This window comes from Amblyomma maculatum, chromosome 3, assembly GCF_055883805.1.
Source record: "Amblyomma maculatum isolate TAMU_Amacu chromosome 3, ASM5588380v1, whole genome shotgun sequence".
NCBI lineage: Eukaryota > Metazoa > Arthropoda > Arachnida > Ixodida > Ixodidae > Amblyomma > Amblyomma maculatum.
This window is the reverse complement of record NC_139346.1, coordinates 52,323,085-52,338,448: the sequence shown is the minus strand read 5'-3', so window position 1 is coordinate 52,338,448 and position 15,364 is coordinate 52,323,085. Positions and strand designations below refer to the sequence as shown.

At 41.3% G+C, this 15,364-nt stretch overlaps 1 long non-coding RNA gene across 1 annotated transcript; it reads right to left on the bottom strand.

The window, feature by feature from the left end:
- Positions 1–1,622: 1,622 nt before the first annotated feature.
- On the bottom strand, positions 1,623–14,050 carry LOC146194760 (uncharacterized). The gene is made up of 4 exons (XR_014705476.1): positions 13,882–14,050; positions 12,652–12,727; positions 6,759–6,869; positions 1,623–1,725 (listed from the first exon to the last, which is right to left on the bottom strand). It is a non-coding gene; the product is annotated as an uncharacterized LOC146194760 (long non-coding RNA).
- Positions 14,051–15,364: the final 1,314 nt, after the last annotated feature.

The following is a 15,364-nucleotide window of genomic DNA, read 5'->3' as shown; positions in this document are numbered from 1 at the left end:
ACTATCGCGAGACACTCTTTTTAGTGGTCGCGTAGTTACACTGTAAACCAAAATACACCCTTAAGGGTGGATATCGATGTCTATAACACCCTTACACCCTCCAGAAAGGGTAATTTTAGGTTGAAATGTACCCTTATAAAGGGTAATGTTTCATAATTTTTCCCTTTTGCAGCAGAAACTGGGAAAGGTGTTTTATGCCAGTTACACCCTTTCACAATGGGTGTAAAAAAACATTTTTTACCTTCACACCCTTTTTTTAATTTTGCACTTTTGTACCGTCCTTTTCGTTTTGGAAATTTCTTTACTACGTACTGCGTGGCTAAGCAATGCTCAGTGAAATGATCAAGGCTTTGCACTTCCCAAAATATCCAGTATGTGCTGCAGACAACACAGCTGCTTTCTCTTGGTTTCAGAATGTTTAAAACATGTCTAACATTCAACAAGAATGAACACACATGAAACTGCACTCTTGGAAAACCATTTATTGAAACCATTCAGGGGACATGACAGACAGATACATGCTATCAAAAATATGACTTTGGCTTCAAGGCTAGAAGAGCAGGTTCTCAATGGCAAGAACAATGTGCTTTACCATGGCCTGGTCTTTAGGCAAAAGCAATTTGATGTGCTGATATGAAGCGCTGGATGATGTGCATCACGGCTTTGTTACATAAACACCTAAAAATACCTGATCAAGTATACAAAAAGCCAGTGTGCTGCCATTCATGCTTAATGCCTTCTATGATGTCTGGAACTCTGAGTACAAAATTAAAAAAAAAATCTCTTGTGCCTCTGCGAGGATGATGCTGGTGAATCCGATGCATGGTGTATATAGCTTCTCTTTGTGGTGAATAAGAAACAACAAGGAAGAACAGAAGTTAAAATGTTCGCTATTTCTACAAATGACAGCATTGTTACCATCTACTGGCTTACAAATTTGTATCAGCAAAAGCTGTTACTGCAGTTTGATAAAATATTTCACACTTTAGAACCTGCAAGGCACAACAAAGCAGCCCATCTTCAAAATTTATGTAAAAAAACTGTCTAAGTCTAAGGTTTTTCTTTTTTAATTCCAGTCTATAAGCCCTTTTATTCAATTTTGACTGGCTATCATATTCAGTGCAGTGTTTCGAACAGCCAGATCAGACACAAATGTGTGGAACATTGTGGCACTGCTTTAAGTACCTTGGTTTTTGTCCCTCTTCAGGCATCTATATGTAGAAGGCATTTTTTTATTGAGTGCAAAAATCCTACTGAATAAAATATGTTTTACCAATAGCCAGATCTAGTATGGGTCCTGGTCACATATATAATTAAAGATTTCTACTTATGCACATTACCATTGGAACTTAGTCCTGAAGAGGAATGTACCATCAAAACTGATGCTTCATTCTCATGCACAGAGGAATGTGATTACTATCTTCAAATGTTTTTGCATAGCTGTGCTCGAATAATATGTGCAAAAATACAAAATAACATGCGTCCAAATCTAAAATGCATCTTTCAGGCTCCACATAATAATTACAAATATTACAAATGAAATGAGACTACGATTTCTTTCAACAGTATATGAGGGTCTAAATACCAAAAAAATATTCCAATTAGCACACACTGTGTACAGCATAATGCTAGCTTAACTCACCAAAGGCACAGAAGTTGCTCCCTCTGCTCTCGGTTGATCCAGATGTTTGGACAGCAAGCAAAAGATGCATGCAGCTTGGATGTCTGTACATAAAGACACAAAAATATGCCAAATTTAAGGTTTTGGTCCAGGCTTGGTTTAGAAAGAACAAGGCACTATGAAAGCTGACAATGAGGTCTTCTGAGCATCCTACTGCTCACTGTCCACCAAAAACCAGAGCTGCGTCAGTAAAAATACTGAGAGCAGGAATAAACTTACCTGAAGGTGATATGATCTGGAAGCTGACAAACTGTGACTAAAATGTATGCATTGCCCTAGTAGATGGCCACACATTCATGTCACGATATCAGAGGAGCAATTCCACCACTAGGGAGTTTCCCTCTAATGGTGCTTCAGCCACAGCGTTAGAATAAAAGATTACAGTAATGCATTTAAGCCTGATCATGTGACGAAATTCAGAAGCATTCAAGTTCCGTGCCTCGTTCCATTATGAGTCCTGTGTTTTGTAGCCTAGAACCACTACTTAGTTGCCCTTTCTATCGTTGAAATTATGGGAATCAAGAAACCAAAATCCAGGAGTGGCCCATTGAATCTGGTAATCACAACTGAGTCAGCTATACTGAAATTAAGCTAGACATAAAATATGGATAAATTTGGATGAGGTCAAATTTCAGGAATCCAGAGGTTGGCCAAGTTTTCGACATGGCCTACCTAAATTTTAAAGTCATCACAGAATTGGTCACACTCAAATAACATTAGGCACCAATTTTCGACAAAATTGATAGAATTTAAATTTCAGATGGGACCTGAGTTTGTTTGAAGCTATGCCCAGAATTCGGCATACTCGAATTAGGTCATACATTGATTTTCATCAAATTTTGGAGGTCCAGGTGGCCGAATTGTGGAGGTTCCCAATCACCATGTGGTCATCTAAATTGGTCATACTCAAATTACATTAGACAGCACCATCAGCCAGCCTATACCAACTGAAGGGCAAAGGCATATCTCCATATTTTTCCAATTAGCTCTTTCCTGTACCAGCTGCATTCATTTGACCCCCGCAAAGTACACCTCATCCACCCACCTAACTTTCTACCATCCCCTGCTATGCTTTCCAGTAGTTGAAATCGTTTGTTACCCTAAGCAACAATCAGTTATCCTATTTCCACAATACATGCCCGGCACATGTCCATTTCTTCTTGATTTTTACTCGAATGTCATTAACTTTAGCTATTTTTCTGACTCTTCGGTAAGCTGCGAGTCAAATCTGCTAGTACTTGCCAAATACACTCCATTACAGTCTTGTTCTCCTAGGTAATTCCCTTTCATGGTCCGGATCTGCAGTTATTACCTGTCCTAAGTAGACATATTCGCCTACCATTTCCAGTGCTTCATTGCCCATTGTAAACAGCTGTTCCTTCTCGAGGCTGCTAGACAGTACTTTAGTCTTCTGCATATTGATTTCCAGGCCTACTTTTCTTTCTGCTTTCCCTGCCTAGGTCACCAAACTTCTTTTGTAGTTCATCCCCTGAATTACTTAACAATGCAACGTCATCAGCAAATTGTAGATCACTTCGGTGGTTCCCATCAACTGTTATCCCTAAATGCTCCCATTACAAGTCTGAATACTTCCTCGAAGCAAGCTGTGAATAGTACTAACGAAGTCGTGTCTCCTCCCTAACACCTCTTTTGTATTGCAATTTTGCTACCTCTTTCATGCAGAATAATGGTTGCTATACAGCCACTACAGATATATTTCAGTACTTTCACATACAGTTTGTCTACACCAAGATTCTGCAGTGAGCAATGCCTGCACGATTGCAGAGGTTTCTATTGGGTCAAATGCTTATTCTCTATCAAAGAATGCTATGTGTAAGGTCTGGTTGTATACCGAGCATTTTTCTATCAGCTATTCTGTTCTAATACCAGTGCTGCGACAGGGGACAAAGATGCGAAGGAAGGAGAAGCGCTACTAACAACTGCAGTTTATGTGATAAATACACAATATACTCACGAAAGACAACCAAAAGTGCAAGCGCTTGCTCCTTACCCCGTAAAAAAAAAGAAAAAAAAAGAAGAGACATTAGTTATATATCCGAATACGAAATTTAATTCATGTGTATTTACTGAACAGATGCTTATGCACGTGTTGCTGTTCTTGTCAATAGGCTTCATACAATGTCAATTCATCTTGATATCTGAATATAACTTTTGCCCGGTTAAAAAGAGAAGCACATGCTTTTTTTGACACATTAGACACACTTGGCTTGTTCAGGTGAGTCTCAGTAATGCTGTGCTAAATTTGGTGAAGGAGCACCATTCAAAGACATTTTGCGTTTTAATAAATTTCTCGGTCTGGCCCATATTACAGTTCTTGACGCATTTAAAAGGTATGTCATAGACCACGCCCTCTTCACATGGCACAAAATGCCACTCATATTCCACTTGGCCGGCTATTTTTGGTTCTTTTTTGCTTTCATTCTCTGGCTCTTCTGTCAAAAAAAGCACAAAATTTTCCTACCTTATTAGGAGCCGAAAATAATACCTCAACCGCATATCTAGTGCCAACTTGTTTAAGCCTATGGGATAAATGATGGATGCGTGGTATCACTGCATAACTCTTTTTATCTCTACTGGAAGGCCCCTGTGGATCATGTTTACCAAACGACAATCTTTTTCAGGATTTTATTGCAAGCAAGTGTTATCGTGTCATCTGGGAAGCCGGCTAACTTTAGCCTTTGGACCTGCTGCTTGAAACTTCTGTTTGTATCGTGGATGCATGATTTAGTAATCGCTGATAAGCATGGCACTGCTATGCCGCACTTAACTATCTTCGAATGCTCTAAATGATAACTAAGTAAAGGCTTTTCAGACATATGTAGAAAGAACCAACAAATTTGATCTTCCTTCTTTTCCAACAGCCAAGATTGGAGCTGATTTTATTTCGTATTTTGGAAGTAAACATCAAAATTTGGAAAAAAGTCAAAATACCAGAAATTAGCCCCAATTCCTGAATGTTTGAATGGAAGGGAACGAAGATCATGTTTGTTGTTCCTTCCTACAGTGGTCAGAAAAGCCTTTATTTATTATTCAGGACATTTGAAGATAATCAAGTGCGGCATAGCAATGGCATGCTTAGGATCAGCTATTAATAAATCATGCGTCCATGCTAGACACAAGTTTCAAGCAGCAGGTCCATAGGCTCAGGTTAGCCGGCTTTCCGAATCACTTGAAATGCTTGCAATAAAATCCTGAAAAAGATAGTCGTTTGGTAAACATGATCCACAGGGGCCTTCCAGCAAAAAGAAAAAGAAGTATGCAGTGACATCATACATCAAACAGTTATCCCATAGGCGTAAACAAGTTGGCATTATATTGCTGTTTCCAGCTCCTAATAAGCTAGCAAGAATTTCTGCTGTTGTTGACTGAAGAGCCAGAGAATGAAAACAAAAATGAAGCAAAAGGAAAAATGCCTGCCAAGTGGAACATGAGTTGCAGTTTGTGCCGTATGAAGCGGGAGTGGTCACTGACATACCTTTTAGGTTTGGCAAGAACTATATAGACCAAACCGGGAAATTCATGAACACGCACTTACGCCAACATAAAACGCCTTTGAATAGTGCTCCTTCGTCAAATTTAGCCCTACATTACTGAAACTCACCTGAACAAACCAAGTGTGCCTAATGTGTCAAATAAAAAAGCATGCACACCTCTTTTTTTAAAGAGCGAAAGTTATTCAGACGTCAAGATCAACTGACATGGGAACTGGATGATGCCTATTAGGTGTACAAGAACAGCAACACGTACATAACCATCCCTTAAGTAAATATAGACGGCTAAAAGTTCTTACCTGGATTCCTAATATATTTTTTTTGGGGGGGGGAGGAGTAGCACATGCACTTCTGGTTGTCTTGTCGGTATAATAGCTGTGTATTTTTCAAATAATCTTCACTTAGTAGCGTTTGTCGTTCCTGCTCTCTGTCCCCTATCGCAGCACTGGTAAAGTTTTCGAAGATGTACCAACTAACTGAAATGTATGTTTTGCTATGGTATGGATATGATCGATAGTAAAGTGTAGTACCCTTTCCGAAAACCTGCTTGATCTTTTGCTTGACAAATGTCTAAGGTTGACCTAATTTTGTTAGCCATTGCCTTAGTAAAACCTTATATTTACCAGATAGTAAGCTGATTGGTCTATAATTTTCAAGTCCTTGATTTCCCCTTTTTATGAATTAAGATAGTGTTAACAATCTTCCATGATTCCAGTTCTGTTGATGACTCAGGCCTTACACTTAAAGGATGGCTAGCTTTCCTAGCATGGTATCCCTCCAGTCTACAACAAATCTGTGGTTACCTGATCCTTCCCAGCTCCTTTCCCCCTTTTCATAGTTTCTAAAGCTTTCTCAATCTCGTTCTTCGTCACTGGTGGAACGTCTGATTGATTTTTACAACAGCCAATCTTGCTGTCCTGACTACTTCGGATGATACATAGATTCACCGTTTTAAGGCTGCCCGTTCTTTAAAACATGCTCAATTTTCTTTATGTAATACTTGCTTACGTCGGACACTTTGTACGTGTTGATTACCTTTGATAGCTCTGCCAGTTTTATTGTCGATTGGTTTGGAAGCTTTTATACTTTGGCATTTCTTAGTCAAATATTTAGTCTCATTAGACAGCTTACCGGTATCTTCTCTATTCTACCACCTACTTCTACCGTGCACCCAGTAGTGATATCACTGAAGGTATCACTCATCATTTATACACAAAAGTTGTCATTCTCGGTTAAAGCTGAATATCAAAATCGACTTTGGTCGCAACTGATGAAGTGAAATTTGGGGGCCCAGGGGGCCAAATTCTGGATGTTCCCCATCCCCAATCGGATATGCTCGAATAGGTTAGACATATCCAATATCAGCTCAGTTATCATAAAACCAATGCCTAAAACAACTATGGCCAATATAAGCTTTTATTCACACTCATCATTCTCATAAAGCACCTTTCACTCCCACTTGCTGCCTATGAGCCCATCTTGCTCGGTCCACTATTGCTACTTCTATGAACAATGTAAAGTGCATGACTCAATCTTGCAATTTATTCGATATTGCAACTACTCACATTTCTTGTGTCTTGGGACAATACCAATGCATCAGCCTGGAGAACCACTTTCATGTCCCTGTTGCACTGCCATAAGCCCATCGTTCTCAATAAGGTTGAGTCATGCAGGAACTGCAAAGAGACCAGTATAAAAAAAAGGCAAAATAAAGGAGAGATGTTAACTTGCAACAGTTACCGCATGCAGCAGCAGACTTGCATGATTACAATATCCACTCAGGAAGTGCTCCAAATCACAGCCATATGTTAGAAACTAGGACCGCAGTAGGCATCTGCTCCTATATTTCTCTGAATAATATCAAATTGTTAAGTAAACCGTTGCCAAGGAATCACTTCATGAGTAAAGCATGATAGTGCAGTGACAATGAAACCTCACTGCATCAGTGCACGGCGTGATCTAGACTGCCATTTCTCCCGAATTGCTTTGCATTAATTTTGTACACTTACAAGTCGTAATGATGTTCCAGGCAAGAAGTGGCCTTGTAGTCAGAGTTTATGAATGGTATAATGATTTTCAGTTCAGCCACTTCACACTGATGTCAAACATTTCTTTTCTTTATGGTTTAGGGCACTTAATACCCCAAAGCGACTCAGGCTATGAGACACACAATAGTGGAGGGCTCTCAAAATTCTAACCACTTATAGTTTTCACGCACTGACATTGCAAACACATAGACACCTTGCTCTTTTGCATCCGCTGCTAAGTGGCTGCCACATATTTTGAGCAATCCAAATTTTTTCAGCATGCCTTCATGTTCTCCACTGAATGGCAGTCTTAACACTGCTGTGGATGCTGCAATTGCCAAATATCACAAGAAAAATGGCAACTAAGATTAATGAAATACATTCTTCAGGAAACCCAATATGTGTGTGCATGAGAGGAAAGGTGTATTACCAAGCCACACGATACATATATTGGTCCTTGCATACCTTGCAGTTGTGGTGAAGGTATCTAGAGGGGAATATTGTTCAGAAACTACCAAGTCTACCAAGTTTCCCTGTAAATAACGTTAATATGTCAATATGCATTTTTTTATGCGTTAAAGGATGACCTGCGCTACAAACAATCTTCTATTCCTCTATTCTATTCATCAACTGTTTTTTCAAAACTGTTCCCCCTCTACAGTATGAGCTGCATTGCTTTTTGAAACGTTTGTTGGTGCTTGTCACTTTGTCTTGCATTTGTCTCTTTTCTTTTGGCATTTCATTCCTTGCATGTGCGGCGTAACATAATTCATTCTGTTAAAATCTCTCCTTTCTGCTTTATTTATTCCTTTCTTAATGTCACCCTCCAGACTCCTCAGCAATGCCTTCCTAGAACCTCCATCTTTTTCTTCCCTGCCTTCGGTGCGATCTGTTTCTCACAGTACCTACTGCTATTCGCAGCTAAGTTGGCCTATGCAATTCACCTACAAAATCATCAATTTTCTCCTACAAACACATGCAAACATCCAACCTGCTTCTTACGCCTATTCATTGTGTACAATGCACTGCTCTTTAAGTGCTGCAGCAACATTTGTTTATTTTCTTCAGGTTAAGAGATCATCTATCTGTCTTGTACAATGCACTGCTCTTTAACTCCTGCTGCCAAATTTTTATTTTCTTCAGGTTATGGGATCTCAAGTTCCATGCTAATATAAGGCCATATCCAAGGCAGCACCTCTTTGTTCCTTCCCTGCTCGCCTTAGTCCTTGGGAAGCAAAAACAAACTACACCACTGCCCAGACATTGACAAGTTCACTTGTCAAAACATCCACTGGCAGACTGCAGCTGCACCTCAATCCTTCTTCAGTCTCCTTTGACTTTATGTAGCTTATTGCCTTCATTTCGTTCTATCTATTTTAATGATATAATACTGATATTCAGGCCATATTAGTATGCAGACTCTTGGTGCCATACAAATTAGCTCGCTAGGAATGTTATAGCAGCTTCATACAGCAATTGAGTCCAGCTGTGGCTTCATCTATAGTTGCAGTAAAGGTTTTTTTTTTTCTTCCAACTCTCACCTCTCATAAATTCATCATCATCATCATCATCAGCCTGATTATACCCACTGCAGGGCGAAGGCTTCTCCCATATTTCTCCCCTTAACCCGGCTCTGTGCTAGCTGCATCCACTTGGCCCCTGCGAACTTCTTAATCTCATCCGCCCACCTAACTTTCTGCCGCCCCCTGCTACGCTTTCCTTCCCTTGGAATCCAGTTTGTTACCCTCAGCGACCATCGGTTATCCTGTCTTCGCACTACATGTCCTGCCCATGTCCATTTCTTCTTCTTAATTTCCACTAGAATGTCGGTAACTTGAGTTATTTTTCTGACCCACTCTGCACGCTTTCTATCTCTTAATGTTACCCCTACCATTTTTCGTTCCATAGCCCTGTGGGTTGTCCTCAACTTAAGTAGAACTCGCTTGGTTAGCCTCCACGTTTCAGCCCCATAGGTGAGTACAGGCAAGATGCAACTGTTGTATACTTTCCTCTTGAGCGATACCGGTAAGCTACTAGTCATAATCTGCGAGTGCTTGCCAAATGCGCTCCATCCCAATCTTATTCTTCTTGTTATTTCCTTTTCATGGTCCGGATCTGTGGTTACTACCTGTCCTAAGTAGACATATTCGCCTACTACTTCCAGTATTTCGCTACCTAATATAAACTGCTGTTCCTTCCCGAGGCTGTTGAACATTACCTTAGTCTTCTGCATATTGATTTTCAAGCCTACCTTTCTACTTTTTCTGTCTAGGTCATCAATCATTATTTGCAGTTCATCCCCCGAGTTGCTTAGCAAGGCAATGTCATCAGCAAATCGCAGATTACTGAGGTATTCTCCATCTACCCTTATCCCTAACTGCTCCCATTCCAAGTCTCTGAATACTTCCTCTAAACAAGCTGTGAATAGTACTGGGGAGATTGTGTCTCCTTGCCTAACACCTTTCTTTATGGGAATTTTGCTACTTTCTTTATGCAGAACTATGGTTGCTGTGCAGCCACTATATATATCTTCCAGCACTTTCACGTACGACTCGTCTACCCCCTGATTTCGCAATGCCTGCATCACCGCCGAGGTTTCAACTGAGTCAAATGCTTTTTCGTAATCAATGAATGCTATGTATAAGGGCTGGTTATATTCCGAGAATTTTTCTCTAACCTGATTGATGGTATGGATATGATCGATAGTAGAGTACCGTTTCCGAAACCCTGCTTGATCCTTTGCTTGATTGCAGTCTAAGGTTGTCCTGATTCTATTAGTGATTACCTTAGTAAATACCTTATACGTAACAGACAGTAAGCTGATTGGTCTGTAATTTTTAAGGTCCTTAGAGTCCCCTCTCTTGTGAATGAGGATAATGTTTGCGTTCTTCCATGGTTCCGGTACCGTCGATGACACCAGGCACTGCGTATACAGGGTGGCCATAGCACCATATCCCCCCCCGTCCTTCAGCAAATCTGTAGTTATCTGATTCTCCCCAGCTGATTTCCCCCTTTTCATTGTTTCTAGTGCTTTCTTGACCGCGTCCTTCGTCACTGGTGGAACGTCTGACTTTTTCCCTACCGCCGATCTCATTACGGTCCTGACTACTTTGGCTACTGTAGAGATCCGTATAGAACTCCTCGGCTACTTTGACTATCTTGTCCATATTAGTGATGACGTTGCCCGCCTTGTCCCTTATCGCATACATCTGGTTTTTGCCTATGCCCAATTTCTTCTTTACCGCTTTAAGGCTTCCCCCGTTTTTTACAGCATGCTCAATTTTGTCCATGTTATACTTCCTTATATCGGCCACCATGCACTTATTGATTAGCTTTGATATCTCGGCCAATTTGATCTGGTCTGTTGGATTGAAAGCTTTCATACTCTGGCGTTTCTTAATCAAATCTTTCGTCCTCTGATAAATGAGGACTTTATATTTGCCTCAGCATTTGGCCTTTTTGAATGAATTATGTAAACGATTGAGCCTGAATTAATTTGGTCATATTGAGGCCCTTGCATATCTCACAATATATTTGGTTTCAAATACAGGCCTCAAAGTAAGCATATAGTGCGTTAGCGTTTTGTTTTAGCACGATTTCAATACCAATCAGCTTTTGCAACAGCCGTAGCCATTCATTAGTAAATGGCTATTATGAGAGTGCTAAAGAATTCCCAATTTAATGACACATGAATAAAGAAGCCATGAGAAGCTCCATTTCTGTCTGCTGACATATACATCAATGATAACCTCTCCTCATATTTTGCCTTTCATTCACCTAATGCAGGGTCTTAAGGAACACTGATGCTCAATATAATATTCAGTGGACTGAAACAAGTCTCGGCTGAAATCCAACTACAAAGAATGAATAAGGTATTTAGTACACAGTTATACATATTGCTATGAAATAACGAAGCGCCAATGACGAACGAATACAAGTTCCACTACAAGTTGTCCATGTAGAATTAGAGGAAGAAGATTGCTACACTGCATGAAAGAGCATTGGAAAAGAGTAGAGGGGTGAAGCCTCAGTTCACAGGTTGAGCCAACATTTCAACAAGTGGACTTGCCTTCGTTTGGGCAGAGCGGGCATCACTGGCAAGAGTTTAAATAAGCTTTTGATTTTGTTCTCATCTGCCAGCCAGCACTGTGATATCATAATGTTGACAACTAATAAGTAGCCCAGCAAAACACCCTGCATAGATATCTAGTCCATCGCCTTAACCGCTCGGCCACCGACTGCACACACACAAAAAAAAAATTCTCAAAAGCCTTCTCCAGATGGGGAGAAGGACATAAAAAAAAGAATATTAACAGGACAGTTAACCACAGTGGCAGGTATATCGTTCACTGTCCTGTTAATATTTTGTTTCTTTTTCTTTCTCCCCCTTTGGGAAAAGCTTTTGAGAATTGTTCCCCTGCAGATATAAGTTATCAGGACCTTTTGGAATGCATGTTGCTTTTCAAGAAAAGTGTGTCTGCACTAAAACTGCTTTAGGTGCCGACTAATCACTGCAGAAACAAGCGTACACTCGCTCCCACCTTCTGAAAAAAAAAAAAAGAGAGAAGGAAAAACCACGTTTCGGGGCTGGTACGGGTCCCTTGTTAACATGAAGCGCTGCACGGAACGACAGCGGCTTGAATATGGTTAAAATTGCATAGTGACCGATTGTAGATATCTGGAAGATTTACATGTGTCCTGCTAAGAGCATGCCTCGTGTTATGCTATTAATAGGACACGTGGAAATCTTCCAGAGATCTACAATCGGACACTACCCAATTTTATCGCATTTAAGCTGCCCTAGTTCCACGCAGCGCTCCATGTGATCAAGAGACCCGCACGGGCCCCGAAATTTCATGTTTCCCTTTTTTAGAACATTTTGGCGAGTGTATGTATGTTTCTGCATTGTTCGCCTTTTGCCAGACGGTAGTCCGTGAAACCCTGGACTATGCTGACTAATCATCTACCCTGCATTGTAGTTTTTCCTGCTGCTGCCACTTTTATTTCTTTTTCAGGCCACAGCAAGAGATTCCAGGCTGAAAATTCCATACTGAAGAAATTTTTCCTCTATTTTTCTTTCAGTTCTTGACCTACTTTCTTCTCATGCACCCTCCTCCTCGTCAGCTTTTCTTCAGCGTACTTAAACCTCTGCCAGTGATGATTTCTCCGCCCAGATGAAGACAAGCCAACTGGTCAAAACGTTGACCTGCGAACTAAGGCATCTCCCTCTACCCTTGTTCAGTGCTCTTTCATACAAGTTGTCCGTGACACTTATTTGAACTTGTTCATTGTTGACGCTTCTTTATTTCATAACATGCACCAACACAGCAAAAAGTTCTACTAGAGTGCTTACATACATATTGCATTATTTATGTAGGATGGAGAACACATAATCCAACTTAAAAGGAGGTACTACAGGCAGAACACGCACCATTGGTTCACATGCCGCTCCTGAATATTTTCCAGTTGCCACAAATTCAGTGCTGTGAGCTCCCATGTGGTATGTCCTGCAGACATAATGCAATGCCGTCATAAATACAACTCAGCAATGCGGCCAGAACAAAAATGTGGCAGAAGGGAGAATAAATAGAAGAAGCTCTGTAGAGGTTATTACGCAGCAGTTTTTCACACACGGACAATATTTTTCACTTCCCATTGTTTTCTTTTATACACCTATACTTAGCACCACAAAACATTCGCTTTCCGTTCTAAGCAGTCTGACAACTTTGAATGCATTTTCATTTTTTGTTTCAATTAACAAATTGGTCATTAATACACTATATTTTCTTAATTAGCAACATCAAGCGTTTTGTCTGAGCATTCTCTTGCTTTTAAACCCTCTATTTCAAATTTATTTTTTAATTCATCAATGATGAATTAAAATAATTGCATCAACACTTCATCACCTATCACACGCCAATCAATCATCTATCACTAGAAGCATAAATTACCATGATCAAAATTTTTATGTACTCTTCAGCATGCTGTGCCAACACTACTACAACTACTGCTAGTATTACTACTACTACTACTACTACTACTACTACTACTACTACTATGCCGACGACTTTTAGACCGAACGTGCGGCATAAGTTGTCACTTAAGCTGAAGACAGAATGAAATAAATGCAAAGCGATCAGATGCACAAACCAGCGGCCAATGCCTGTGCAGAAGATTTTTCTCAAATCAAATTTGAGAAAATTTTTTCTCAAACATTGTGCTTACGCAATGTATCACATAGGGCTAAAATACAGCCCATGAGCGCTTATGACAGTAAAAATTGACATGCGCGAAGGAACCTCTGGGCGACATGAAAATCGACTAAATGCATTCTCCTTGCCTTTCAAACTTGTTACATTTTAAATCTGGCAGAACGCAGAGGTCCTAAAGAGTATGCGCTAGTAATCTCTAACATGGATGCATGGCTTCCAGTTATAATCGTGTAAATCGAATGATTTCTCTATCTATACTGTTCAGCGCACCCCCCTCCCTCTCCCCTCCCCGTTAGTGTTGCAACCGCTCTCGGCGGAGAGCTCCGAACAAGCCTGTAACGCTTGCAATTTCCTGAACGTCGAGCTCAGCAGTATGACAGGCATACATTCTGTAAAACATGCGTTCTAAAATTTGCACCCACCATATGCCAATACATAAGATCTCTTACCTTTAGAGGGGGGTCGAGCATCGTCGTGAAGACAACAAAGAACGCAAAGCTTCATAGGGAACTTCGAGGGCCACTTCTGTTCCGTGTGTATGTCAGACGGCACACTGACAACAGTGAACGAAACTACTCGCATTTGCAGTTAAATATGCACACCAAAACACTACGGTTCACTTCAATACGTCGCAAAATATGTCCGAAAATGCCGTTGGCGTGGACGACGCACCGCCGCCATGCCACACGCTGAAAAACAAAATGGTGGGAAAACGTGACCACGACTATACCGATGGCCACCTGGCGGCAGACATGCAGCGATGCAGCCTCGCTTTCGGTTTCGGTTTATCGCGAGACGAAACGTGTATTTTTTTGTACAGCAGCAGCAGCAGCAGCAGCAGCAGCAGCCACAACGATTGTGTTAGCAGACACTCAAAGAAATTAAGGGAACTAATTTATTGAGGTCGAATTAAAAAATTAGGTGGATGTCAGTCCGAAAGAAGAACGCGCCTGTGCGAACTACGCTGTTGTGACGCGTATCCGTTCAATCGCTCGGTCCAGCTTCGACTGACTCTCTCAGTATTCAAATTTCACACCTTCACATCCGTTCTTCCCACGGTTGAATCCCTGGTACCGGCACGTACACCAGTCACACACACGTCAGAAACGGCTCGCTCTCTCTCCTCATGTGATCTTGCCCTGCGGTTTCGTGTGCTGCGCCGACGGCCGTGAGAAAGTTCGTTTTAGCCTTGGCTGGGCGCGGTGTCGGATAGCGGCGTTCGATGGTCAAAGTAGACAATGCCTAAACGGGCACTTTGGTCGGCGTAGTCGGCGTAGCGCTGATACGACCCTCCCGAATATGCGCCTGTCCTCAGGTGCAAGCATTCCGGGGAGATGGCATAAGCTCATTAGCGACGAGATCGCGCTCCTTGTATCTCCGCAGTTTTCAACGTTCACTGTTTTTCGGTTGATTTTACCAGGTGCGTGGTGTAGTCTTTCTATGACTACTAGGTTTGGCTCATCACTTCTGTAATTTCAAAGGGTCCTTCGTAGCGCGCGTCAAGTGTGTTCCGTGCGCCGGCTTCGAGCACGACGAGATCTCCGGGATGAAATTCTGTGGCCCGTCGCCTTGCGTTATATCGGGCGGTTGATTCTCGTTGACTCTCGAGAAGGCAGTCCCTTGTTTCTGCACTGACAATTGCTACAATTGCGTGTATAATCTGCTCTGTCGCCACGAAGGTCAGTCTCACGGCATGCACTAGAATGAGAGGCAAGCCCGCATCAAAACATGGAATAGTTCATTTCAAAGCAAAGCGTTTTCTCATATGCGCCCATAACGAGGTAACAAGGAGCTTTAAAGAAAGGCCGTCGGCCTCCAGTTTTATAGGTACATGGAGCGCAAAAACTACTGATAGCTGAAAATTGAGCTTAACTGAATGTTCATTTTCCAATCTGAAATTGCATATGTGATGCCCCATGTTATGTTTGGGGA